Genomic DNA, 13,240 nt, shown 5'->3' with positions numbered 1-13,240 from the left:
ATTTCAGTGCTTTACACCCGAGAAACTACCTGCAAACCAAAATTTATAAATGCGTAATTTCTAATTTCGTCTAAGCGCTTTGTAAATCATCCCATGTTCCGTTAAATTTAAAAGGTGGAGGGAATAGAAATGAAATGAACTAAAGGCTCCTTGAGTCCCTGCAGACTGTGTGCACCTGTATGGCTGAGTGACCGCAGCTCTGTATGGAAAATGCTGTGTTTTAGCTCTCGGTTGCTCCAAGCACCATCTGTTTCTAATTAGGTGCTCATAGACGCAAATTCTGTCTGCTCTGCGGCCAAACGAGCGAAAGGTTGGAGGTCCAACACTTGTCTCTCTGAGGGAAAAAATAACCCCCGCATGCAGCCCCTTATTTTGCACGTCTCATTGTAAAGACAAATGATAATTTCCAAAGAAATGATTCACTCGGCTTTGTCAAAACAGGCAGAGCACGGGGGCGTAAACACGGCTCCTGAATCAAATAATGGTCCTGAATTCTTCAAATCAAAAGAAGTGAGCTCGTGCAGAACTCATAACCGCTGGGCTGGTGGGATAATGGGGTACTGTGAATTCAGACCGAGGGGGAAACGGCCGACCTGCGAATAACCCGGCAGCCTTGGCGAGATACCTCAAAAAACGAACAGACTTGCCTTCAAGTCACACAAAACCTGCTTTTCTGCAGTGCGGGCCTGCGGTTTCTAATTATAGCACATTTTACGCACAGAGGTCTTGAATGACCCAATTATACACCATGACACATACAGTAATTTATTATCAAGTGTAGTTTCATTTTATGTATATTTTTCAAAGAACTCACAGACGATGACAGCCTCCTTTTTAATCCGAACAGCCACTCAGGGATAAAGCTCCATTCCGTCGCAGGTGTGAGTGATAAAATTAAATCCATATATTTATACTTTTTTTTTCTCATTTATGTAATTGGGGTGCATTAAAATCTTGAATATATTATTCATAAGCACGGACGTGCTGTTTATTGTTAAAGCGCTGCAAAAACACACAAGTTCCTCGGATGATATGACGCGTCTGTCAGTGCGCGTCTTTACGCGCAGCCTTGAGCTCGTGTTAAAATAAATATTTTAATGAATATTCTAAGAAATAAAATAAAACTGCTTCAGTAAGCAACTGTAGTCATTTTTAATTTTGGTCTATTTGAAAAATCGGGATCCTGCTCGGTTAGACGATACACACACGGGGCCTGACACGATGCGCATTACTACACGCAGAGACAGACCACAACAAATGTTAATTTAAACATTTCGGAGTTAAACGAACTCCGTTTCGGGGGACTTCCTGCTAGCAGGGAGTAAAGGGAGCACACTTGAACTCTGTAGCTTGCGTCATGAGAGGGCCACTTCAAAGCTTTCCAGCTACTGCCATTTGAGCCACAGTAGCAGTTGTCTGTGTCTTTCGCGGGTCTCATCTCATTTATGGTGCGAGGCGGCCACTGGGCTATGAAAACATCAACAGCAGACTTAGACTGCTGCAAGGGCCGAGACAAAAGCTGTCTCCTCGCGACGAGAGGGCATGCAGGCCTGTTGTGGAAAAGGGCACCGTCATCCACTGACAGAAAAACACACAGACCTGCGACCAGTGACACTGACACTCAGTCAGTATCGGATATGAAGTAAAATAACGACTGAAAACTTTATTTAAAAAAAAAAGTCAGTAACATTCGGTTTTCTAAAATGTGAGCCTTATATCAGTAAGTAGTACAACAGTAACTAATAAGGTTTGTAAAAATGACATAAAACCACTATGGTCATAAACTCATGGGGAACACATAAAATCTAAAGGAAATGCTATTTTATGAGGATTTTCATCAAATTCCCCCAAAAATCGTTTAACATTTATAAACTGACATAAACTCAGAAACCATTTGCTGGGGACAATAAATTCAAAAGCAGTTTAAAGTTGATAAGTATTTATTTTACTTTATTTTATTTTATTTTATTTTTTGAGTGAACAGTAGTTCATTTTCAAAAAGAAATGTGGCTCCAACTGCAAGCACGTCTATGCAAATGCACATATACCAAATCCACATCTGTTTTCACCAGACTCCCACCTTGGTCCTCAGATCCTCTGAACCCGGGTCGGTCGCCCGGACTTGAAAGAAATGGAGACAGTGCTGGGAGTGAACTCTTCTAACTCGGAGCCTCTCGACGGGAGAGAACCGACAGTGTCACACCAAGTAGAAGGAGAAATGGCAAAAGGAAAAAAAAAAAAAAGAAGAAGAAGAGAAAAGAAAAAGTGGCCTCGCAGAGGAGGTGGATCACTGAGGAAAACAAACTTGAAATTTGATTTTAATAGGGGAGATGTGGGTGTGCGTGTGTATGAAGAGGACGTATTAAGTCTCAAAAGATCCCACTGGCAATTAAATCTTGCCAGAGCTCATAGTGTTGTCCTCAGTGCAGTATTGGGAGATTAGAAATAGAGAGATAGATGCTTTATTCATCCCAAACTGGGATAATATATATTCAAATAAATAGATTAAATTAACAATAAAAAATAAAATAGAACTATATACTTCAACTTTCTTCTTTGTATTATTATTATTATTATTATTATTATTATCAGTAGTAATAGTAGTAATAGTAGTAGCATGGGCCTTGTAAGACCTTCAGATGAAATAATGTTATCAAAAAAAGGCCAACGCTGACGTGCGCTCTGGGACCCTGAGCTTATATTAATCCAGAATTCTGTAGCTGATTTATTAAATACGGACACATCTGCAGATCAGGTCAGAGATGGAAATATCTGATTACACATTAGCCATGTCAATCACACACCGCGGCCAACAGGTCATGAAATTATCTGATTGAAACGCACTGACCACTCAGAGCTAATACAGCTAATCAGAATGTCAACAATAACACGAGCTATTAGGGAAAACACCGGGCCCTTTTCTCCTGCCTCCTCCCTCTCCTCAGTCCTTCCGGCCTTTATGATATCGCTGACAGATCTGGTAAGTGACGTTTAAGGGTGAATGCGAAAAGGAGGAACCCTCAGATTTATGACATTGCTTTTCTGAACAAACCGCCCGCAGACCATTTCAGCCGTGCGTTCTTGTCACTCGGGCCCGCTGCCACGTTCAAACGCAATTCGATGGCTTGAAACGGGACCAAGCGTTAAATATGTCTCCATCTCGCTCGGCTGCTACCTGTCGCTTTCCCTGCGGATCGATAACAGCATTCGTTGAAGTTGTTTTCGCAACGCCGCGCTTCTGCGAAAGGCTGAGAGGGAAAGAGGAGGGAAAGAGGGAAAGAGGCGGCCTAAAGGTGTAGCTGTGTTCGAGTGTGAGCCTCCCGCTCATCCGTGCTGCCCCCTGTTTCACCTAGATTGTGATCTGTCCCTGCAACCAGAATAGCAGGAAGCAGGGATTTACCTGCAGCGCCTCCCCACAACCAACGCCGCCACCGCCGCCACAAAAAAATAAAACACACACACACACTCACACAACACAGTGTGATGGAGAATTACTATGCAGAGCAGGGCGTGAGGTGAAACGCAGGCAAGGAAAACAATCTGGTCAAAGGAATAACACTGACCTCAGCCACAGCTATTACAGATTTTCACAGTTTCTGATCTTATTTGAAACGGGACTGCGCAGATTGAAACAACACTTCTGTACGGACGCGTTTCCTTCGGCCCCGGAAAGCCGAGGACGGTTTAAATAATAATAAAATCTTGCGCATTCTTGCAAAAGTGCGTAACGCGATACGCACACGTTCGAGCTAACGCGACGGCCCGGGTTGTTTACGCAGCGGTTCGAAATGTATCGCAAATGTCAGCTGTTTGAGCTTGTGTCAACGGACGAACTGACCCCTGACCCCCGGGAGGAAAAGCTCTCCTCCCGACAGTCCTTTTCAGCGGCCCATTGTTTACTCTTGAGCCAGTTAGCTATTTTTTTTTTTTTTTTTTTTTTACTCTTTAAGACTGTGTTCACGTTGCGGAGTGAGAATCGACGAATCGGACGAATCCACGCACTGTCGCCGGCTCTCCGTGGATGTCTGTGTGATGTGCAGGTGTGAGGTCTTCTCTGTGCAGTCAGAGGCAGCCAGATGGTGTTTGTGTGTGATGGCGAGCAGCAGCGATACAGCGGTGGTTCCTTTCACAGATCAGCACTCATATCTCTGTTCCATCTCCAGGCTCTCTGCTCATATAAACATCCCCAGTCCACGGGCCTCTGATGTTTCTGCCTTTGTGTTTACAGTGAGAAGTCAGGCAAATACGTGAACTTTAAGACAAAGAGAACAAGGGTGAACAATGGATTGAGTGGTTAAGCGCTTGAAATGGTACGTAACATTATACGATAATACAGCGTTTTATGATATAGCTTTTAAACTTTTAGCAAAACAAAGAAAAAAAAGTCTTTTCTTTAAAGTAACGTTTACTTGCTTTGTATTACTGGCTCGTAAGTCTTGCCAGTGGCCGTGCGATGTTCCAGCGTCTAAGTTTTATACACACGCTGCACTCTTTGGTCTCCGCACCGAACTCTACAAGCAGTAGGAAACATGTTCAATTACACTGATTCAGCACAGACATGGGCTGACCCAGGAGGGAAAAAAAAAAAAAAAAAGAAAGAAAGAAAGAAAAAAAAAAGTCACGTTTTATCGCTCGGGGCCTGTGGCAACCGAAGTGAAGACACACATACACACACATGCATGTGTTTACTCACAATCCTGCCAGAAGGTTAAGTTGTCTTTGCAATGAAGCAAATGAGATGTAGCGTTCAGTTTTGGAAACTGAGCTCTGTCTGAAAGTAATCTGGGTAAAAATAATCATGCACATTTCCAATCAAACCCAAACCCCGTGCAACGCCGCGACTCCGACATCAAAGCGCGCTCAGAGCAATTGTCTCCCCCTGCTCCTTTTTTTAAACTGCCTGTTTTTCGACTGCAGAAAGAAGAAAAATCCCCTGTACATCAAAGCGGGAGACAGAGAAAGTAATTTAGCCTTATCTTAATTGGGCTGCAATTTTAATAATGATCTTACACATTGGGACCGAGGAGGAGAGAAGGAGCTGCAGGCTGCAGGACTCCCTGTGCTCCACTGCTCTACTCCGGTTGTCTAATCTCAGTTCCAGACATGTCATTGGCCGGTGATTTATGATGACCTAATGTTTTGTTTACTTCATGCTCATAACAGGCGGGTGGATTGCATAGAGCATGCCGTATGGGGAAACATGAAAGCTCAGGGGCTGCTTGCCGGACTGCCGTCCCCAGCAGTTCGCAGTTATAAACAGCTCTGTACTTCAGCCACCTGGCACAGCACCTCCTTCAAATTGAGGGCCAGAGCTTCTGGCCACTCCTAAGTTCACAAAAGTCCCAGGCCGCGCGTTTCATTGGCCGTCGCGCGGGCAGCCATCAATCTGCAGCGTGGAGGCTAAGGCACTTGATTTAACCTTTAAAGAACACACTGACCCCCTCTGTTCGTGCACTTTCTCTATAACCGACCCGCCTCCGTCGTGTGAGAGGCAAACTTATGGGGACTGACAACTGCTTGACAGTAAGGCCAGGAGTCCGGTGAGTCAGTCCACTTTTAATTGTCTTGGACTCGGCTTCTGTTGGTAGTTTTCTGGTATTAAGCGAAGCAATTGAGGGTGATTCAAACGGTCCTGCGTGAGCTGTGGACGCGACGCCGTTGCTGCTTTTCGGAAAACTGACACAATAGAGGCTTTGTGCGAGTAAAATGATGATTTGAGTGGATCATAATAGTTGAATTTCGGAGCACGCAGCCGTTACAGTGTGTCCTTGTGTTCGCGTACATGCGTCCGCATTATCTGATCTGGACAGGGTCTTTTCTCAGACGTTTTTTCGTGGACCGGTGCATGTTAGGACCACTACGGGGAAACGGGACTCCGTGTAGGCAATAAAAAGGTGATGTTTCCCTCTGGCTATGGCTGCAAGCTTATTATTAAATTATTGAATGTGACCCTTTAATTTAAAACCCTCTAGCTTTTTTTTTAAAGCATTTCTTTAATTTTAATCTTGATCCAGATCAGTTTGGGGATGTTTAATCATCAATTCCTTTGAAAAACATTTAAGGCTTTGCCCACAGTCACTTAGTCATTCATTCCAATATTGACTAATATGACTGGAATGCAGAAGCCGACCTAAAATGAGTGTGAAGTGCTTCTATATACAATTTAACTTTCATTTTCCTGGTCCATAGACTGCTGCTAAAACACTGGTGTATGAGCTATGGCTAATTTTTTTTTTAAATATCCAATTACTAGGTTGTTTTTAGCACATACTTAAACTCACACGTCATGAGAAGTAAAACGGAAGATGCTACGTCAAGAAACCACCTCGGGCCAAATGTCACCCGCTCTTGTAAACTTCATCTGTTTAATTTTATGGGTTTCTGTTGTTTATAATACTGCCCGGAGGCCATGCCTACAACTCCCAGTGATGGAGATGTCACTTGTGTAAATATTTTTCTCCTTCCCTGTCTGCCCATTCAAAATCCAATTTCAAATTCCCATCAGATAGGAATTTCCTCCTCCTGCACCAGCAACCAGAGCAGGCGACTGCTACATTCTTATCTTATCGACGGCAACAATCTTGCATCTCATCGTACCCTAACAGGGAGAAACTGCATCATAATGAAACTACTATGCAGCCTGTTCGGTCGCTGACTCATATTGGATGTCGACTGTTTGTCAAGCAAAAGGGAAATAAAAGACCCCGCTCTCTTTTTTCCCCTCTTTTTTTCCTTAATACTCCCCCCCCCGACTTTCCCCTCTCCTTTCTCCTCTCCTGGCACTGTGACATGCATGATAAGGCCAGAGAAGCTGAGAGCTGTGTCTGGGTCTGTACAGGAAGCGCAGGCAAATCAGTGGTGTTGTCCATCAGCGAGGGCTCTGCTGCCGTCACGGCCTAGAACAATGGCCACAGACTCCCCCCTGGCACTGGGGAAACTTTAGTCAGTCTGCAATCTCAAGAAGATAAGACGAGAAGTAATGCCACAATCACATTTACTAATGCCAATGTGGATATATTAGATTAGCCACAGCTAATGAAATTTTTTATTACAAGACAAGAGTCATAAAAAAGGGCTTAAACGTTCACTCTTTAAGTCAAATCACCGCTACATAACACAGTGATTATAATACACTTATTCAATATACACAAAGTGTCTACACTTGACTGTCCTCGACAGTGCATCAGTGGAACGTACACATTCCTGCCATGACTTTCTTCACACAGCAGGAAACCTAACCCCAATTACCTAAATGCAAAGTAAAGGCTAGATATACTATGAAAACAAACAAAGCACAAAAACTTGTTAATGTAATGCCACGGCATACATTATTGCAGTGGAAGAATTTTTCGCTGCCAACATAAACACATTCCACTCTCCGGTCGCACATAGCGGGGATAAAATACAATCAATAACGCGGTAACTAGTGTAAATACGGCCCCCTGGTGCACCTCCAATGATGACAGATCCAATTGCTCCTGTACAGAAAATGTTTTCAGGCTTTTGATATTCAAAAAAAAAGGAGAGTGGGTTAGAGATGGCGATGGAAAGTATTGGAGGCGACGGATACGACGCAGAGACACGCACAGTGAGCCTGGCCTGGACGGGAGACAATGAGGCCATCCCTCAGCTCTCACTTACTGAATGGGAAGCCGGTCCTTGAGGCTGTCTTACGACATGAGCGCAGCAAAAGTGACACCACTTATCACTGACCACCAAACACGGAGACATTCATAACATCCTGACAGGAAAATCTGGAAAATAATCACCCAGGCTTTGATAAGACCTCGGTTCCGTCTTCTGGTTCAGATTTATTTAGTGCCCCGTTTTACTAATTCGTCGTGAAATGAGCCGGGCGCTATATATGTTTTAAGGATTTAAAATAGAGAGATATTTTTTTATGGCGTTTTGAAATCAAGCAAAAACTATTCGCTGGAATTTGTTGGTGAAGACAACAAGGCAGTTATGCACTTTGTCAGATGACGATATCATCTCTTTGTGGAAAGACAAACTCACACCACAGAAAAAGAGGAGATGAGAAAATCTTTCCAGAGAACACTCATTTGGGTCTAAAGGTTAGACAGCCCTTTCCCGTTTAAGCAAAGCCCTGAGTCTCCTGCAGCTCTTTGTGAACGTCCTGCTCTCACTTTTGGTCTTTCTTTTGTACTGAGCGGAGAGGGGAGGGGGGGCTTTTGTCATATGTCAGAGGAGCATGGACTGCAGCCAAGCCTGTCCGTGGGTCTTCCTATTTTGACACCCTCAAGCACCTGCCCTCGCTGAAGCATGGCGGGCAACGTCACAGAGAGAACAATAGAGAAAGGGCCTTTTTCCAGCCACTCCTCTCCGGCTGATCCAGTGCTGACTGCCTGTCACTCACGTCCATTAAGGGTCAGTGTAGCTTGCTGCCCTCCAACCCTCAGGAGGACATGTCCTAATGGACCCTGCCAGCTTTACGCTCACTTTTTCCTCTCCAACATCTCTCCTTCTACCCTCAAAAATCACAACAGGGGGATATCCCAGAAGGAAATACCAGAGCTCTGGAGGAGGCGCTTGCGCTTTCCAACCCCCCCATTACTTATTGCAGAGTCCTGGGTGTTATTGCTCTTATGTAATGGTATACTGAGTGAAGATAACAGGATGTCAGAAGTATTATTCCTATTCCTACACAACTGCAATTGCCGTCAAGTCAAACTGAATAGAACAATAAAGTGATCCTCACCTTGTTCCTTTGTTTTGGGTCTGTTTACTTGACACAGTTGTCACCATGGGTGCGTCTAAATGCCTCACTTCAAACAACGAGCATTCTTTGAGTCAGATAATAACCGCTAACGTGACGGGCGCAAGGCGATGATGGGCTAATTCGGGGTGGAAAATGACAGCTTTACCCCAGCAATGATTCACTCGCATCAGAACTTATTAATTAGTGTCCAAACATGGAGGCAAACGGAATGTTGTAGGGAGCATTTTAGTCTCAATCAAACTGACGTTCATTAAAGGCTCCTGAAATAACCCCACTCAAGTAAAACGCTGCCAAACATATTACAAGATAACTGCCGGGCGAAATATTTCTGAAAGGCAGGTGGCTCTAAATCACGAAATTGAAATGGGTGGTTTCCTCACCTCGGTTACCCGGGGTCGTCCCTCACGTCCGTTAGACCACACCGAAGGGAGACGACTCGAGCAGCGACGGGACATGCTGCACATAAGCAGAGGCATGCACACTCAAGCACAAATGTGTGTTCAGCCATATCAGCCGTGGCATTCCAACCCCTAGCTTGGGTGCAAGAGATGATTTAGGTCTCTTCCTCCTGATAAATGCATACCTTCACTGTAGTAAAATGAGGGGGTTCGGGGGAAGGAAATATGAGGCACCTGAAGCAGTGAAACCAAGGAGACAAGTCGTCGTGGTGATTCTTCATGCAGCACCTCGTTCGTCTCTGGTGCCGCGAAGACAGATAAATCTCTTTTTTTATGGCAATTCCATCATCAAGCGCAGGAGATAGAGCACCCGCTGCCATGGTGATGACGACTCACCCCTATCGCTGCGCCACACAGGCCTCATGTACGGGGAGTTATGTTTGACTTCCTGCCCTCCTTATCCATCAAGACCAGATATGAAAGGCCCTTTTTTTTTTTTTGTATCATCTTTTTTTTTTAAGCTGGAAGAGGGTGCTACCCTGTGGGCTACTGATGACACATGTAAAACTCATTTAGCAAATATAAGGGTAAGAATAAGGTCATTTGTATATACAGACAAATTACAAATTAAATACTGAGGCATCATTTAATACTGACAGCTTATATGGAACAATAAAGGATATGAGAATGAATGAATAAATAAAATTGGGAAAGTATGTAGATAATAACCAATAAAACATATGCAAAAAAAAAAAAAACTTAAAAAGCTTTGAAAAGGGAATTGCGGCCACATAATAAATGTCTTTGGCTTTAGGATTAAACATCCCATAAAGCTGGAAATGAATAGGTAACTGGATAGCTATCAGATTTTCTCTGTTAAACAGATCAATACCTCCTTTTTCCCCCCTCCCAAGGAGAGCGGAGGATGTGAAGGGAAAAGTAACTCCTCCAATGATCTACTAATAGCTCCAGGCGAGCACAAGGCTGTCCATCATAGTTACAGTTCATGCCTGTAGGTTAATAGTGAACGTGGAGATAATGTCAACCAGTCTACGTGCTACATTGACAGCTTTACTGGGTCTGCTGACACCAACGCACTAAGTGTATGATGAGCTGAAATAGCAGCGCGCCCATAAGTTTGAATAAATATGTATTTGTTTTGAAAAGACGGTTGATCAATATGCCAAGATAATGTCATGCTCAAATTGTAACTGTGCCAATATAAATGAGCTCAAACGCTCCTCGTATCCAAAAGCCCTCAATCAACAGCTCATCTCAGGATACTGAGGTCGTTTTGATGCTGTTCCACCAGACGAATGTTTCACTTCCATCTGTGACAAGTTATAAACAGATATGATCATCAACCACTGACAGAGCAGCTTTTCTTGTTTTTATCCAAACATTTATTTTGATGGTTAAAAAAAAATGCAAATAAAAAAAATTAAAAAATTAAAAGGCTTTCAGTGGAACCGCGTCCGTCCAAAACTGTTGCCGTAGACCATGCGAACAAAGGAGATCGCCTGCATCTTCCATGGCAGCTGTCAACCTTGGCTCGTGGTTCCCTTCTTTGGGTCAAAGGCCGTCCAGCTGTGCCCCTCGCCTCCTCCCCCTGACACAGCAGATGTGGTCGGACCACCGTGGCGAGGGCCTGACCACATCTGGCTCTGATTACCTCCAGACAATCCAGCTTTATCAGCTCCATCCACTTCGCTGAGCTCTGCTACACTCATTCTCCCAGAGGTGATGTGTGACACATTCTCAACTCACCAATGCCGGCTTTACAGGGTGATTTATATGCATTTAACTCAGCAAAACTGGGTTACGTGCTGCTGAAGTTCTATTTTGGTTTGAATTTTACACATGCTCATAATATCTAACTTGAAAAATTGATGACAGCAAACTATGCATTTCTTATCTACCTGCCGAGTAATCCTTTATGTTCTCTCGCCTGAGCGTTATTGACTGATTTTCCTCTTAAGGAAAAGTGGTAAATCCCTGGTTGTCAAACACAACTAATGACTAATGGCTTCATGATAAACCGCTGTCTCTGAGGACCACCTCCATCAATTAGTCATTGTTTGCGAGCCTGCACTTGAACATGTCCGTTCAATCATGCAATAGCACGCTTTTGCGAGAGTCAATTCTGTTGCTCATTAACCTGCTCAAATACCACCTCTGTTCTGATGAGCTGCCATATGATCTGGGTTACAAAAAGTCACACTTGCAGAAAGAAATCCCAACATCTATAAACAAGGGAGTTTGAGAAGGGATTGTGTTGCATGCAGGGATCACTGGCTGCAGTTTATTTTCCCAGGGTGCCTTTCCCGTTATCCCCACCCATTTGCCAATGGAATCTTCACAGCCCTTAGTTCCTGTGGTTACACTGGGCTATCTCTAATCACTTCAAACAAACATCTGACAGATGAGATGGATCTCCACAAACATGAACCTGAAATTTGGGCTACCACGCGAAGAATTATGAATACCAAGCGAGAGTGGTGTTTGCATTAACCGTTTGACAGTGCGTGATTGTGGCGGTGACGGCAGAATGCGTCATCTCCTGAGAGCTTCTCGATGTGTTTGTCTGCTAACTCACTGTTTAACAGGTTTGATGTCACGTTCGGGCCATACATCCTGTGGCCAGCTGTTCTCATTACGTCTGAGGTCGGGGTGCTTATCACAATGATTTAAAATCTTTCAGACCGTTCTATCTTTCCAGCCATCATCACCCACTTTAACCCCACTCAACCCTAACAGCACCCCAGCGCTGGGACACTCTTCACAGGCTTGCACATGTCAGGGGTCCCTGTGCAGTCCACTCACGGGGACAGAGGCATGTGCACTAAAGCTGTCACCGCCTTCTCCTGCTGCCAGTGCTGGAGGTTATCTTCCTCGGAGAAGTCCCGCCCACTTTTACTTCCTCTCTGTTTTAAATGTACTTAGTTCGAGATCTGAGATGTGGAAAAGGCCAGGTAAGGAATGTAAACTGTTCACAGAAAAATCACCTTTCGACAAAGTTCAACTTGCCATGTCAGCCATTTTGCGCTAGGCTAGCCTACCCTGCTATCAGTGTTAAGTAGTAGCTCAGACCAGACTGCAGGTTTTATGGATCCTATCAGCAACGGGAGGAAATGGGTGAGGTTTGTTGCTCTTGAACTGTGAGAACAAATATACAGAATGCTAATTAGAGTAGTTCAGTAGTAAATGGCCTCCCACTGGTGGTGAAAACTGCCAATCAATGAGGAGGGTGCTGCACCTCTTTATTGCTGCTAAGGTGATAACAGCCCAAAAGGTCACTCAGATGTGGTGCAGTAACTTTGATGTAAATCTCTTTCTTGGCGTTTTTTTCAGTAGGAAATTAAAGTTACCTGAAAGTCACACAATATCAAAATGTGTTTGTTTTGGATTTGTTAGGGAAAAGTTAGAGAAGAAAAATATTCAACAAATGTGATACAATTGTGCAGTCAATATGCTTTAGAGCAATGTGTATGCGTATATTGACATAACCAGCTCTTTCACTTGTTTTGTATTTATCCAAAGCTAAGCTAGCCTTTGCCTGTCTGTCCGTCTTCATACTTATCATAAAGAAATTAAAGTGGTACCAAAACCCCAATGAGCACATTTCACAGTTTTTGACAGCTCACATTTCACCCCATGTTTTTTGCATTTGTTATCTCACACTAATGTCACCCCCTGCTCAGTTGCATATTCAAACCACTTCAACTGAAAAGAAATTCACACAGGTGACACCGCATTGAGCAAATCATTCACTCACACGGGACAGCTACAGTGTGAAACCCAACTCGCACCAAATTGGTAATCAGGGTTAAACAACAATGAAGCTCTCTGTCTTGTAAAGTGGAAAATCATTCAGATCAGACATACTGCCAACTGGTCGAGGAGTTTGCAACTTCGTAGGTGTCATCAAAGTGACCCAGTTGGTTAAACCTCCAACATGTGTGAGAGTGTTTTCTTTTGGGGGAGGAGTGGAGGTCTAGGGGACTGCAGGGAGCTAATTAGAAACTATTCTCTAACTCAGGGCCAAATGGAGCAATTATCTGGCCGAGTGAGTAGATAATTCCCTCCCATTCATCTCCCACTG

This window comes from Mugil cephalus, chromosome 7, assembly GCF_022458985.1.
Source record: "Mugil cephalus isolate CIBA_MC_2020 chromosome 7, CIBA_Mcephalus_1.1, whole genome shotgun sequence".
Taxonomy (NCBI): Eukaryota; Metazoa; Chordata; class Actinopteri; order Mugiliformes; family Mugilidae; genus Mugil; species Mugil cephalus.
This window is presented reverse-complemented; position numbering follows the sequence as displayed.